At 35.0% G+C, this 15000-nt stretch overlaps 1 protein-coding gene across 4 annotated transcripts in view; it reads right to left on the minus strand.

Annotated features, from left to right (window-relative positions):
• Nucleotides 1–15000, minus strand: part of LOC137630582 (UNC93-like protein MFSD11) — a 108297-nt gene that overhangs the window by 80772 nt on the left and 12525 nt on the right. Inside the window, exon 1 of one of the 4 annotated variants that reach the window (XM_068362148.1) lies at nt 1007–1143. The exons of 2 other annotated variants lie outside the window; for them this stretch is intronic. The gene's annotated coding sequence lies outside the window, so the exon portion shown is untranslated. Of the gene's footprint in view, nt 1–571; nt 629–1006; nt 1144–15000 lie in introns of those variants that run through there. One more of the 4 variants, XM_068362149.1, reaches the window with a different exon arrangement.

Genomic DNA, 15000 nt, shown 5'->3' on the forward strand with positions numbered 1-15000 from the left:
CAACATCCAAAAATCATCAACACTTTCCACAGATCAGTCCACAGACAGATAATTCTCCCAAATAAGTCACTCTTTTTACGGTAACATCTGAAAGTCTCGGAGTAATACCGATGGTATTAATAGACTTGAGTATAATTGAAGCCTTTAAATATCGACAAAAATATACTGAAAGTCTTAGTGGCATGGAAACTCGCTCTAGGTATAGAAAGTCCCAAAAGAATAGGAACTCTTCCATTTGTTATTCACAATGACCTTTTGGGTATCACAAGTTTCTGGGTAACAGGTTACTCACGGAGCCCTTCCTACACTTGAAAGTTCTAGGTAACAGGTTAGGCTACTCACGGAGCCCTTCCTACACTTTAACGTTCTGGGTAACAGGTTACTCACGGAGCCCTTCCTACACTTTAACGTTCTGGGTAACAGGTTACTCACGGAGCCCTTCCTACACTTTAACGTTCTGGGTAACAGGTTACTCCACAGAACCCTTCCTACACTTTAACGTTCTGGGTAACAGGTTACTTTACGGAGCCGACACAAGAGTAACGCATTACCACGACTGCAATCCACCAACCTAATCTCTGTCTCTCTCTCCCTACTACACAGAACTGACACTATAACACCTGGCCCTATTGAGTGTCAAGTAACTTAATAGTGTTCTCGGGCCTCGCGTTTACTTATTCGGTATTCTGTGTATGTTCTTCTCTGTTCTATTCTTTTGTTCATGCATAGTAATGTCTTTTATTTTAAGGTTTGAATTCATCAAAACCAGACGAAAAAAAAAGTTAAAAATATTTCACATATGAGTTGTTCTTTGCTGTCCCAAAACCTATCAAAATTTGAATCCCATAAAGTAATTTTACAAAATATTTCACTTCATAAAATGAATAACCATCAAACGCCATTACGGAAAACGAAACGAAACCGAAAAAGATATTCTTCTTAATTATAATACATTTGCGTTTGCAGGTACTGCTGTGTAACGACAAAACCAAAAGCAAAGACTTGCTTGCTTGCACAGAGCGCAAGTGTATGAGGCAGGACCACTCGGCCTCTGATAGCCGCTAATGGTAGTAGGACTTTAGGACGAACCAGTGCCTGGGACTCGACTGTCCTGGCGGAGCCTCTATATACCGGTATTCCAACGGGCCCCTGGTTCGTGAGCTCTATATATACATGCACGTACCTAAACCTCCCGAACGAAAGCATAGGTATTATAAGGTTCAAAATACACGAATGAATAAATAAAAGACTACAAGGCAACGGTTCGATTAACAGGACCCCGCTTATCTCAGTTAAGATCATCCAGGGGGGGGGGGGGGTTAAAAAAGGAACAACTTCATGGCAGCCCAAAATCCTGCCCGACGAACAGACACACCCATTGCTTCATCCCCCCCCCCCCCCCCCCCCCCCACCCACCCCTCCTAACCTCCTCCTCTTTCAAATTCTTTCATTTCCTCCTCCTCTTTACATCTTCTCCACACTTTTATCTTAATTTTTTCCCTTCCAATTCCAAAGGGCACTGACTTTCAAGGACATCCCTTGGCGCCCTCGACACCAGAGCGAGACGATAAAAGGACCTTCCATCCAAATGTTACCTCAAGGCAAACCTAACGGCCTCGTTGGTAAGGCTCAGAACAAGAAATCACCAAAATCAATACAAATTCTTTGCGTATTCTTTGTAAACAAATAAACAAATGCTGTATTTACGAGTACTTAATAAATAAACATTGACATCTTAATTAAATGTCAATCAAATTTATGATTCATTACGGAACGGAAATAAAACTGAAAATTGAATAAGGCATTCATGAAGTTCTAAAAATTAGAATGAGATTATTTTTTTGTTCCTGATATGCAGTTACACTTGACGCCAAACTCGGAGATAACTTTCGTTTCTCGTCGTGGACTGCAGATGAAAAATACATAAACCACACAACTAATAAATCAATGGAAAAAAAAACTAGAAAGGCACCGAGAGTACAGACCTCCACCACGGCAGCTTATTTCTATGAAATAGCTTGCCTTTCCCAGAATCAATCTAGAACATATGCATATTTTGCGGTCGGTCTTTCACTCGACCTTGACCTTGACCTTTGACCTAGGACTTTCAAAATTGATTCACTTCCACGTCTTAACAATTAATCCCTGAAAGTTTCATTACTGTATGAGTAAAATTGTGGCCCGGAAGGTGTTAACAAACAGAAAAACAGACAAACAGGGGGCGAAAATATAACCTCCTCCCAACTTCGTAAGCGGAGATAATTAAAAAAGCCAAGTTCATTAATGAACAAACACAACGATAAAAAACTACCAAGTGTATACAGGCCTATGTGAGCTTCACTGAAAAGAAAAAACTTCAGTTAAACAATTTTCTTTTACTGTTAGATATCATCAAATTCAGCACTTTAATGCTCCTGGAATGTTATGAAAATGTTCATAAATGATCGATTAACTGGGATGAGGTTGCAACCCCAACACCCCAAATACACGAAAAGTTTTTCCTCTGGTGTCTTCTTGATATGAAAATTTACATAAATCATGACCCAGCTTCTGGAATTCAATCATTCAATTAAGTCACCAAAATAATTTATAGAAAAAAATGTCTAATGTAGAATCCTGAGGGAAAAAAATATTTATGACTGATAACAATAAAGGCTTTTAAAAGACGAGATGCCCAGTAAAGGCCTGTCCACACGATCGAGCATGCCCGACGGGCAAACAGTGATACCAGGCCACAATAGTAACTGAAAAGGAGGGTTGATGACGTCAGACACGGAAAAACTAAAGGCAGGGATATGGTAACACTGTATGATGCCCGATCCCTGTCTGTGGTTTTCCCGCTTCTGACGTCATTAACCCTCATTCTTCCTAACTATTGTGGCCTGGTATCACTGCTTGCCCGTCGGTCATGCTCGATCGTGTGGACAGGGCTTAAGATTGAACAATACGTTACACGGTATTGGAAGGTTTATACTCGTGTGGACAGGGCTTAAGATTGAACAATACGTTACACGGTATTGGAAGGTTTATACTCGTGTGGACAGGGCTTAAGATTGAACAATACATTACGCAGTATTGGAAGGTTTATACGTACAGATAACGCATGGGCGATTTCTTATAAAGTGTATGCATTAATCATCAAAAGATACATTTCTTTTCATTAAGCCAAGGAGAAGCAGGATTTCATCTAATAAGAATTGTCCATTTATGAAACTAAATGGTACGGTCACTGTCACACAAGCATCCTGGACCAGGGTTCGATTCCCGGCCGGTCAGATGCTATTGTCTTCGCGTGAATTCGCCTCGAGATTCTGACCCCGAGGTCGGTAAGAGAATCCAGACATCAATGTATTAAAATATATGGCTTATTTGAAATATGAGAAAACACGTTTAAATGTGCAAAATTTATCATATATATATATATATATATATATATATATATATATATATATATATATATATATATATATATATTTATGTGTGCGTGTATTTGTGCATATATAATATTCAAATGTGAAAGAATTCGAACAAATATACGAAGTACCTTTAGGTAAATAAATGAAATTATACTATAATCAATAATTACATATAACTGGAAAAATCAGCTTCTTCAATGAGAAAAGTAACGCGTTATACCAAGCTTCCTTTGCAGGTGTTACCTTTGCTATTGGACAGAATGTGTGGGCAAACAGGTGGATGGAGTTGAACAGGTGTAGAATACTCATACCGACAGTTCCTATCTCATGTATACAGTCCACGTTACATCACAACGCAATGGAGTACAATGTACGCAATCCTTTCGACAATACGCAATTTTCTTTTACTGATAGGTTAATTCAGGGAAAATAACAGGAATTGTCATTGTTAGCAGCTCTTCTAGGAGAAGGACATTCCAAAATCAAACCATTGTTCTCTAGACTTGGGTAATGCCATAACATCTGTCCATGGTTTTTCAGTCTTGGGGGTAGAGTTCTCTTGCTTGAGGGTACACTCGGGAACACTAATCTATCTTATTTCCCTTCTTTTTTTAATGTTTTTATAGTTTATATATGAAATGTTTATTTCACTGCTGTTACCGTTCTTAAAATGTATTTCAATTGTAAATTACTTTTATTGTAGTTTCTTTATTTCCTTTCCTCACTGGGCTATTTTCCCTCTTGGAGCCCTCGGGCTTGTAGCATTCTACTTTTCCTACTGTGGTTATAGCTTAATAATAATAATAATAATAATAATAATAATAATAATAATAATAACACTTCCTTCACTCCTTTTAACACAAACGCAATCTCCATTTCCTTCTACCCAAAATATCTGAATATTAGCCAATAAGTTTTCTTTATTATGACATCTATTCACTTCTAGGATACAAGGGAAGATTCAATTATACCATATCGACGTCAAAGGCACATATGGTCTGATTATCTAAATTAGTTCTTTCGGAATTCCACATGTTTACAAAGTTGCGAATGGCTGTCACCGTTTGCTGAGAGTCAAATGATGAGGTAGAAAAAAAAAAAAGCCTGAAATCCCATTCACTGCATTTGAGGGCATAAGATTGACTTCAATTCAGACCTTTACATTGCAGTTTGCTCCTCATTAACCATCCATTTCGAGAACTTCCATTCCACAAACAGACAGACAGACAGACACAAACACATACACACACACGCACGGAGGGAGAGAAAGAGAGGAGAGGAAAAAATCAGTAGCATTCTTTTCACAATATCACTACATAGAAACATGAAATCATCACTGCAATTTGTGTCAATTACAGCTGGTTGTTGTACGCTATTTCACGACCACTAAACACTGCTTGCTTCCAAATGTTTTTTAATATTGGTAAATAATAATTTTGTCTTCAACGAGTTTCTCCTTGAGAAAACATGAATCATCATCAACAATATTGCAATCTATAAATCCGCAGCCATCAGCTGGAGAAAACAGACTTCAGATTCTTTTATGCAATGAAAGATTTTTTTCTTCTGTATTTTCGTATTAACACTCGTCTACTACAGCAGTATTGATCACAGTAATGCAGTCTGATTTTAGATACAGGTTTCTATCAATTCACTGCTCTACGAGATATTAATGTTTTAGTTTAAACCTGTTTTTAAACTCACGTGTTTACATAAACTCGTAACAAAAACATTTTCTGTTGTACATTTTTGTAACCAGAAATAATTTATCTGGGCATCATGAAATATTTGTGTTTATTGTCTAAACTGTAACAAGAAATATTTCTGTTTTTATATCCAATTGTAACAAGAATCTTTTTTAGGTTTTTTATTTGTAACGAGAAACATTTGTTTTTATCAGATCTGTAACAAGAAACATTTGTTTTTATCATATCTGTAACAAGAAACATTTGTTTTTATCGGATCTGTAACAAGAAACAGTTCTGCTTTTATCGGATCCGTAACAAGAAACAGTTCTGTTTTTATCGGATCTGTACCAAGAAAGAGTTCTGCTTTTACCGGATCTGTAACAAGAAACATTTGTTTTTATCGGATCTGTAACAAGAAACATTTGTTTTCATCGGATCTGTAACAAGAAACATTTGTTTTTATAGGATCTGTGAAAAACAAAAAAAAACATTAGTTTTTATCGGATCTGTAACAATAAACATTTCTGATTTTATCGGATCTGTAACAAGAAACATTTCTGTTTTTATCGGATCTGTAATAAGAAACATTTCTGTTTTTATCAGATCTGTAAAAAAAAGTTGTTTTTATCCGATCTGTAACAAGAAACAGTTCTTGTTTTTTATGAAATTGTAATAATATATATTTCAGTTTTTATCAAATTATAACAAGATATATTTCTTTTTTTTTTATCAGATCTGTTTTAAGAAAAAATTTTATCTTATATAAGATCTATAACAAGAAACATTTCTGTTCTTGCATCAGTCAGTATCACAAAATTCTTTTAAAGATTAGAATGAGAAAGGTAAAGCTAAACTAAAAAGTTAATATTTCGCATTTATAAGTCTGCTTCCAACCCACTGCCGCTAAAATCAGTTTCCTTAGGTTTGTATCAAGATTTTTACATATAGACTACCAGAGCAAGTTAACGTTATGTCTGGCTCTTTATATACATACATACATACATACATACATACATACACACACACACACACACACACACACATATATATATATATATATATATATATATATATATATATATATATTCAAATAAGCCATATATATTTTTGATACATTAATGTCTGGATTCTCTTAACGACCTCGGGATCAGAGCCCCAGGCGAAATCACACAAAGACAAGAGCTTGGCTCCGGCCGGGAATCGAACCCTGGTCGGCAAGCTTGTACAGACAGTGACTAACCCACTAGGCCAAGTGGGTTAGTCACTGTCTGTACAAGCTTGCCGACCAGGGTTCGATTCCCGGCCGGAGCCAAGCTCTTGTCTTTGTGTGATTTCGCCTGGGGCTCTGATCCCGAGGTCGTTAAGAGAATCCAGACATTAATGTATCAAAAATATATATGGCTTATTTGAATATGAAAAACACGTAAAAATGTGCAAAATTTATCATATATATATATATATATATATATATATATATATATATATATATATATATATATATATATATATATATATATATACTGTATATATATATATATATATATATATATATATATATATATATATATATATATATATATATATATATATATATATATATACTGTATATATATATATATATATATATATATATATATATATATATATATGTGTGTGTGTGTGTGTGTGTGTGTGTGTGTGTGTGTGTGTGCGCGTATGTGTGTATTATAGCCACGGAAGGAAAAATTAAAAAGACTCGTGTTAACCTTTTATCTAAAATCTGACTTTTCCGGAATTATTAAGAAATTGACAGGTGCTGGAATCCGTTCTCATGTATAAATAAGATGTCTTTGTATATGTATTCTCATTGTTGAGTCTGTTGAATTCAGTAATGGACGAAAAGTACCAACTTCAATCAAGTCTTTTCATTTTTCCTTCCGTGGATGTAATACAGCTTCCGTGATTAATACATACACACATACACATACACGCACATATATATATATATATATATATATATATATATATATATATATATATATATATATATATATATATATATATATATAAAATATATTTATACATATATATATATATATATACATATATACAGTATATATATATATATATATATATATATATATATATATATATATATATATATATATATATATGGATAAATATCAACACAACATCGTGTTCAAATAGAAATAAATTTGCCAGGTCGAAACCAACCATGTCACGAGAGCCCATAAAAAGAATTGGAACCTGACGCTAACAGCTGTCCGAGGATTTACCTGGCGAGACATCAGTCTCTTACCAGCGACGTGGTGGCCCGGGGAATTGGGTAAAACTCGCTGGTAAGAAAGAGACTGATGTCTCGCCAGGTAAATCCTCGGACAGCTGTTAGCGTCAGGTTCCAATTCTTTTTATGGGCTCTCGTGACAATGTTTAGTGAGGGTAGAAGGGACTCTTTGACTATGTGGTAAGCACACTCCAAAATCAAACCATTGTTCTATAGTTTTGGGTAGTGCCATAGCCTCTGTACCATGGTCTTCCACTCTCTTGGGTTAGTCCTCGTGCTTGAGTGAGGGTACACTCGGGCACTATTCTATCTTAATTCTCTTCCCCTTGTATTTATGAAGTTTATATAGCTTATATAGGAGATATTTATTATGATGTTACTGTTTTAAAATATTTTATTTTTCCTTGTTTCCTTTCCTCACAGGGCTATTTTCTCTGTTGGAACCCTTGGGCTTACGGCATCCTGCTTTTCCAACTAGTTAAGCAAATAATAATAATAATAATAATAATAATAATAATAATAATAATAAATGAAACAAAATCCCCACAATCATTAAGAGAAAAGCAGCTACCAAATGGAAACAGAAATAAATAAAAATTTCCCAGACATATCTTTCGGCAACAGCCACATCGACCACAGAGACGAGTGATATCGAGCATTTTAGCCGCAAGTGACCGCCAACACAAAATAAGACAAAAGCGGTTCACATCCTCAAGGTTAACTTGATAAGACACCTTGTTCGGACGCTGATGCAGGCTATGTGTCAAATGCCTTTCCATTTTACAAGGAGCTGTCTCCGAGAGAGAGAGAGAGAGAGAGAGAGAGAGAGAGAGAGAGAGAGAGAGAGAGATGAACAAAGTATTTCATAACCATAAGCAAAATCGCGGTTCACACCATTTAATTTTCAGTTTAAATCCGATTTACGAAATGATACATTTGTGTAATAGCATGTTAGAGAGAGAGAGAGAGAGAGAGAGAGAGAGATGAACAAAGTATTTCATAACCATAAGCAAAATCGCGGTTCACACCATTTAATTTTCAGTTTACATCTGATTTATGAAATGATACATTTGTGTAATAGCATGTTAGAGAGAGAGAGAGAGAGAGAGAGAGAGAGAGAGAGAGAGAGAGAGAGAGAGAGAGAGAGATGAACAAAGTATTTCATAACCATAAGCAAAATCGAGGCTTAAACTATTTAATTCTCATTTTAAATTCCATTTATGAAATGATACATTTGTGCAATAGCAATAGGAGGAAGAATGGATACTGGACCTGTAAAGGGCAATATTGGAAGACGGAGTAATACTACTGTAAATGACATATAGGAAACACTGAGGGTAAATATATATGGTGGATAGCAGGAGGTTTAGATATTAAAGCAGAATCAAATACACAAAATTTATTAAAGATTTTAGAGAAAACAGTGGGAAATTCATATAAAATCTGAGAATTGGTTTCAATGGAGGGAGTGGTACAACTGACACTGTCTTCAACCTTGGTCTTCATAATAGGAGAGTTCAAGGAAAGAGGCTCGAATGTACTCGGAAGGTCTACAGTACCATTTCAAAATCAACAAAACGTATTTGATAAAAAAAAACCCGGTGAGAACTATTCCTAGTGTTTAAGAAAGACTCATCATCATCATCATCATCTTCTCCCCCTACGCCTATTGACGCAAAAAGCCTCAAGAGGATTCATTGACTACATACATCAAAGGATAGCCAGTTCCTTGTGATGCGCACTGCCTATCTAAGGAAAGTGACCCCTGCCGGTCCATACAAATTTTAGCAAGGAGAAAAGCCGAAGACAGTTTTTCCATCACCTTCAAACTCAATCCGTCACCCTGCTGCCGGTGACTTCACCGAGATTTAATGGGGGGGGGGGGGGTAGTTCCTCTACACCCAAAGCTCTCCTTACTACACCAGGTTGTTCATCTCCTAATACATGTGCAACCGTTGATAATTTAAGAAAGCTTAAATTATTAAAAAGTTGGTTAGGTTAGTTTAAATTATAAATGAAAAGAGCAAGTTAAGAACAGCAGTCAGCGGCTAAATGATATATTTGAAGTGAGAATATGTGAGATAAGCAGTGGAAATTAAGGAAAGTGTTGTAAGCAGATGATCTGGAAGTTACAGCAAGAATCGAAGAAGGATGTTCATTATCTCTTGAATCGGTATGAAAATAAAAGTGGATAAAACTAGGGTTATGATATTTACCTACCAGAAGGGAACACGATTTTTATGCTATAGACGACGCATAGATCTACAGTAAAGGCAGACTTTTAAGTACTTGGGATTTACGTTGAGCTAGGAGGAAGGTATGAAACTAGATTTGAAAGCTACATCAAAAGCATCTGGAGGGAGATGGAAGGGATACAGTAGTATGACAAAATGACGTATGACTCAGAAACCGGGGCATTGAGATTTAAGGAGCAATACAAGCTGAAGTGAATGGAAATGATGGGGGATTTTTTTGGAGGCTGACAAATAGGCCTAAAGAAATTAGGAAAGGTGCCCCGGTAGTAATGCTGGAGGAGGAAAAGGGAATATACGAGTATATAGGGCTTGGATGGAACCCGTTGGAGTTAGAGGTCGAGGTGTGTGTGTGTGAGAGAGAGAGAGAGAGAGAGAGAGAGAGAGAGAGAGAGAGAGAGAGAGAGATATTCAACAGTGTCGGTGTCTTCAAACGTCCACAAACAAAACCCTGAGAGAGAGAGAGAGAGAGAGAGAGAGAGAGAGAGAGAGAGAGAGAGAGAGAGAGAGAGAGTGAGAGATTCCACATAGTGTCGGTGTCTTAAAACGTTCAAAAACAAAACCCAGAGAGAGAGAGAGAGAGAGAGAGAGAGAGAGAGAGAGAGAGAGAGAGAGAGAGAGAGAGAGAAACCGCAAAGTGTCGGTGTCTTCAATCATCTAAAAACCAAATCCCGAGGCAAAGGTATAGAACGTTATCTAATCACAAAAATTACTTACAAAAAATACAGAATAACTAATAATCCATAATGACGCAGAGCCCGGATTCACAGACAATATAAAGAATGTTGACCATTCAAGTATGTCTTAAGATTATTAAAGATTATTTAAATGGGATTTGGATTTACAGAATTACCGCTATATATCCATCAATGTCATTAGCAACATAGATGAGCTTAATATGCTATTACCAAACACCTATACTCAATTTGTTTTAATGAGGTGCAATACTACACAGTATTCTAGAAGTTTTATTCCATTTGTTTCCAAGTTGTGGAATGATCTTCCTAATAGGGTAGTTGAATCAGTAGAACTTCAAAAGTTCAAAGTTGGAGCAAATGTTTTTATGTTGACCAGGCTGACATGAGTCTATTGTTTATATATGACATATCTGTTTTTGGCTTTGTTAATAGTTTACAAAGGACATATCTGTTTTGACGCTGTTACTGTTTTTAGAATGATATATTGTTAATTTATTCTCATCATTTATTTATTTCCTTATTTCCTTTTCTCAATGGGCTATTTTTCCCTGTTGGAGCCCCTTGTTTTTCCAACTAGGGTTGTAGCTTGGCTAGTAATAATAACAATAATATTAATAATAATTTGCACGGACTCAAAAATATACCCTTTTAGTTCGGAAATATTTCTTAATCGCTGATTGGTTGGACAAAATAATTCCTACCAATCAGCCGGTGGGAAACTTTTCAGAGCTAAAATGGCACCCATACGAGTCAGTGCAGTTGCGCCCCATTAAAAGAAATTTAGTATAGCAACAAACAAGTTTCTCTTATCTCCATTAAAAGGACCCTTTGTAATCCGATGAAATATTAGATACAAGTATGATAAAACGAAATCTTATCTATTTTATGGTGGTTAAGAGGTTTTAGAACATAAAGCCTCTCTCTCTCTCTCTCTCTCTCTCTCTCTCTCTCTCTCTCTCTCTCATACGAACATACATGCTTATATATATCATCATCATCATCATCAGCCGGTACAAGTCCACTTCCATTTGCGTCGGTTTATGGTCTTTCCATGTCACTCCACACACGCAAACTTTCTTAGTTCGTCAATCCATCTTCTTCCCTCCCTTCCCCTGCTTCTGTTATTATTAATGTCCTTCTATTATCTGCCATTATCATCATATGTCTTACCCATCTCCGTTCTTTAACTAACATGTTAGAATATCCTCTACTTTAATTTGCTCTCGTATTCATGTTGCTCTTTTTCTATTTTTAGTGTTTTTCCCGTCATTATAGAATTTAAAGCGTGAAATCATGACTAAAATCTGGTAGAGGAAGAATTCAAAATATCATGAGAGAGAGAGAGAGAGAGAGAGAGAGAGAGAGAGAGAGAGAGAGATCTTGCTATGGAAAGTAGCATATGACATGCAACGTGCTTTCTTAATATACTTATATGGAAATTTTTTACGTTTATGAACAAATTCTTAATAGAACGGCTTCTCTCTAGGATATAGATAACAGCATCAGAAATGATTACTGTTAAAGAGTTTTAAAAAATATGATAATTTCTAATAAGAGTCCTTAACTTGACAAAATGTCTTTTTAGTTAAAAAAAAAATTAAAGAACATCTCAAGGAGCCAACCAAACAAAACATGAAGTCAGATACCTAATGTGCATTTTATCAAGGCCAACCACCTCGGTTAATTAACATTCACGAGACAGTTCAAGAAATTGACCTGACAAAGAGTTTGCACAACGTCTGCTTTTATTACACTTAACTTGGTTTATAAAATATACATTTCACAGGAATTGAAAGTCATTTTCGCTTTGCATCCAATACAAGACAACAATGCAACCCAATTGAACAGTGTTGCCATCCTGACGTATTAATATAAATATTCCAACTCCGAGCAGGCGCCGACGCCGGTTAGCCGCGGGTGTGGCAACAGCCTCGACCCCTGATTGGTTAGCTCGACACAAGATGAGCTCTGATTGGATAATAGCATTGGGCCGGGCAATGACTAGTATGCACAAGTGTGTACTGCATGACTTGTTGTGCTCTATGCGTTGTACACCACACACTGGACTGAGTACAACCAACTGCTTATTTCCACAGTAACATATGCAATTTATTTGTTTTTAACGCAGACATTATTTTGCTAACAGTTCACAGAGTTCACTTTCTTAATCTTCTAAGAAATGACTCGAGAACCATTATATTTGCAGGGCTAGATAGTTCATCAGATTTTGAATACATGTCAAACTAGAAAAAAATATATTTTCAAATGAATTATGAAATCACAAGTACTTATAATTACATCCTTTAATGTTTGCAAATGAACAATTGTAATATATATATATATATATATATATATATATATATATATATATATATATATATATATATATATATATATATATATATATATATATTTGTATATATATATATATATATATATATATATATATATATATATATATATATATATATTTGTATATATATATATATATATATATATATATATATATATATATATATATATATATATATATATATATATATATATATATTACCAAAGTTAACATAAATTCCCACAGTCTTTCATAAGGCAAAACACCTCGCACTACTAGAGAAGTTTCATTCTGGACGTGGCCAAAATGTTGCATGGGCGATCTTAAACCATACAGGAACGATACAAGTTCATAGTTCAAACTTGGTACAAATGCTCATATTTTGTACAGGATGACATGTCTCGTTCAAGTTTATTTCAAGTTTATTTTGTTACTTATCTATTGAACTTTTCTATTAATTTCACTGTATACTATTATCTCATTCCTCTTTTAGGTAGCATTTCCAGAAAGTCTAATTATTAAAGCTTTTGGGTGATCAATCTATCCTGAAGACTTGTTTCAATTCTTTCATTATGAAATGTTCTGAAAATTGTTCTCTTACCTAGCCTCCAGAGGGTGACTCACATCGTCCCCAAGTTAGTTCATTGTGCGTGTTGCATATTATTTATCATAATTCTGACCATCATTGCATTCAGAATTCAGATCTTTCCTGACTGTGCCATCCAGTGCGTAGCATTAAGTATGCAATTGTAAATCTTGCCTTCCATCTCTCGTACATCTCAATACTGCACAGCATTCTAGAAGCTTTATTCCAGCAGTGACGAAATCGCAAACTATCGATACAACTTCAGAAGTTCAATCTTGTTGAAAATACTTTCCTGTTCAATAGGTTGACACAATTCTCGTCTCATAATTAATGTGAAGCTTATTTATTAAAATCTGTTAGTGATCTTAATATTTTTAATCATTTCTCATCTCTAGTTTATTCGTTATTCCTATATTTCCTTTCTATACTGAGCTGCTTTCTTTATTGGATCTGTAAAGTTTGTCGAATTCTACTTTTTTTATTAAGGTTGTATCTACAGCGGGCTACTACTACTACTACTACTACTACTACTACTATTACTAGTAATAATAATATCAATAACAACAACAACAACAATAATAATAATAATAATAATAATAATAATAATAATAATAATAATAATAATGGCACTACTATCTATGGATTCTCTCTTAAAGGTGAATGGAATAGCTGTCATCACTTAAGGAAATTTATCTTAATCATAATCAAATATTTCAAAATTATTTACCACAAAGAATAAATTCCTTGGCTAACTTTACAAGGATTCTCACAAGACCTTTCTTAACTATGGAAACTAATGCATGGGAAAGGATTTCAGTTACTCAAATTCTAACATGAAAGTATCTACGGATAGAAACCACCCTATTTCACAAATGTTCACGGTTTACCATTATTAGAATTTGCTAAGCTACAACCTTAGTTGGAAAAACAGGAGGCTATAAGCCCAAGGTCTCCAACAGGAAAAATAGCCCAGTGAGGAAAGGATATAAGGAAAGAAGTAATTATCTATTGAACTTTTCTATTTATTTCACTGTATACTACAGTATTATCTCATTCCTCTTTTAGGTAGCATTTTCAGAAAGTCTTTTTTAAGTTTTTGGATGATCAATCTATCCTGAAGACTTCTGTTTCAATTCTTTCATTACGAAATCAGCCCTTGGAGCCCCTGGGCTTATAGCATCTTGCTTTTCCAACTAGGGTTGTAGCTTGGCTAATAATAATAATAATAATAATAATAATAATAATAATAATAATAATAATAATAATAATAATAATAATAAAATATCTTAAGAATAGTAACAGCATTAGAGTAAATCTTTCATATATTAACTATAGAAATTTTAAAAACACCAAAAGGGAATGGAATAAGATAAAACAGTGTGCCCGAGTGTACCCTCAAGCAAAAGAACTCTAGCCCAGGGCAGTGAAAGACCATGGTATAGAGGCTATGGCATCAATACATCAAAGGGCGAACCTACATGAAAATTACATAGTTCTCTATGCAATTTATTATTTGAAATGCACCGTATAATATAAAACGCTCCACGCTGACGACAGTATATACAAAAGCTCCTGGTTTGACATTTTCCTAAGGGAAGGACGATGTCTGATTGGTCAGTTTTCCTTCTTTATATCACTCGCTTTAAAAGGACTTCAGTTAAAGGTTAAATGACAACGAGAGAGAGAGAGAGAGAGAGAGAGAGAGAGAGAGAGAGAGAGAGAGAGAGAGAGAGAGATCAAGTTA

Source organism: Palaemon carinicauda, chromosome 38, assembly GCF_036898095.1.
Source record: "Palaemon carinicauda isolate YSFRI2023 chromosome 38, ASM3689809v2, whole genome shotgun sequence".
Taxonomy (NCBI): domain Eukaryota; kingdom Metazoa; phylum Arthropoda; class Malacostraca; order Decapoda; family Palaemonidae; genus Palaemon; species Palaemon carinicauda.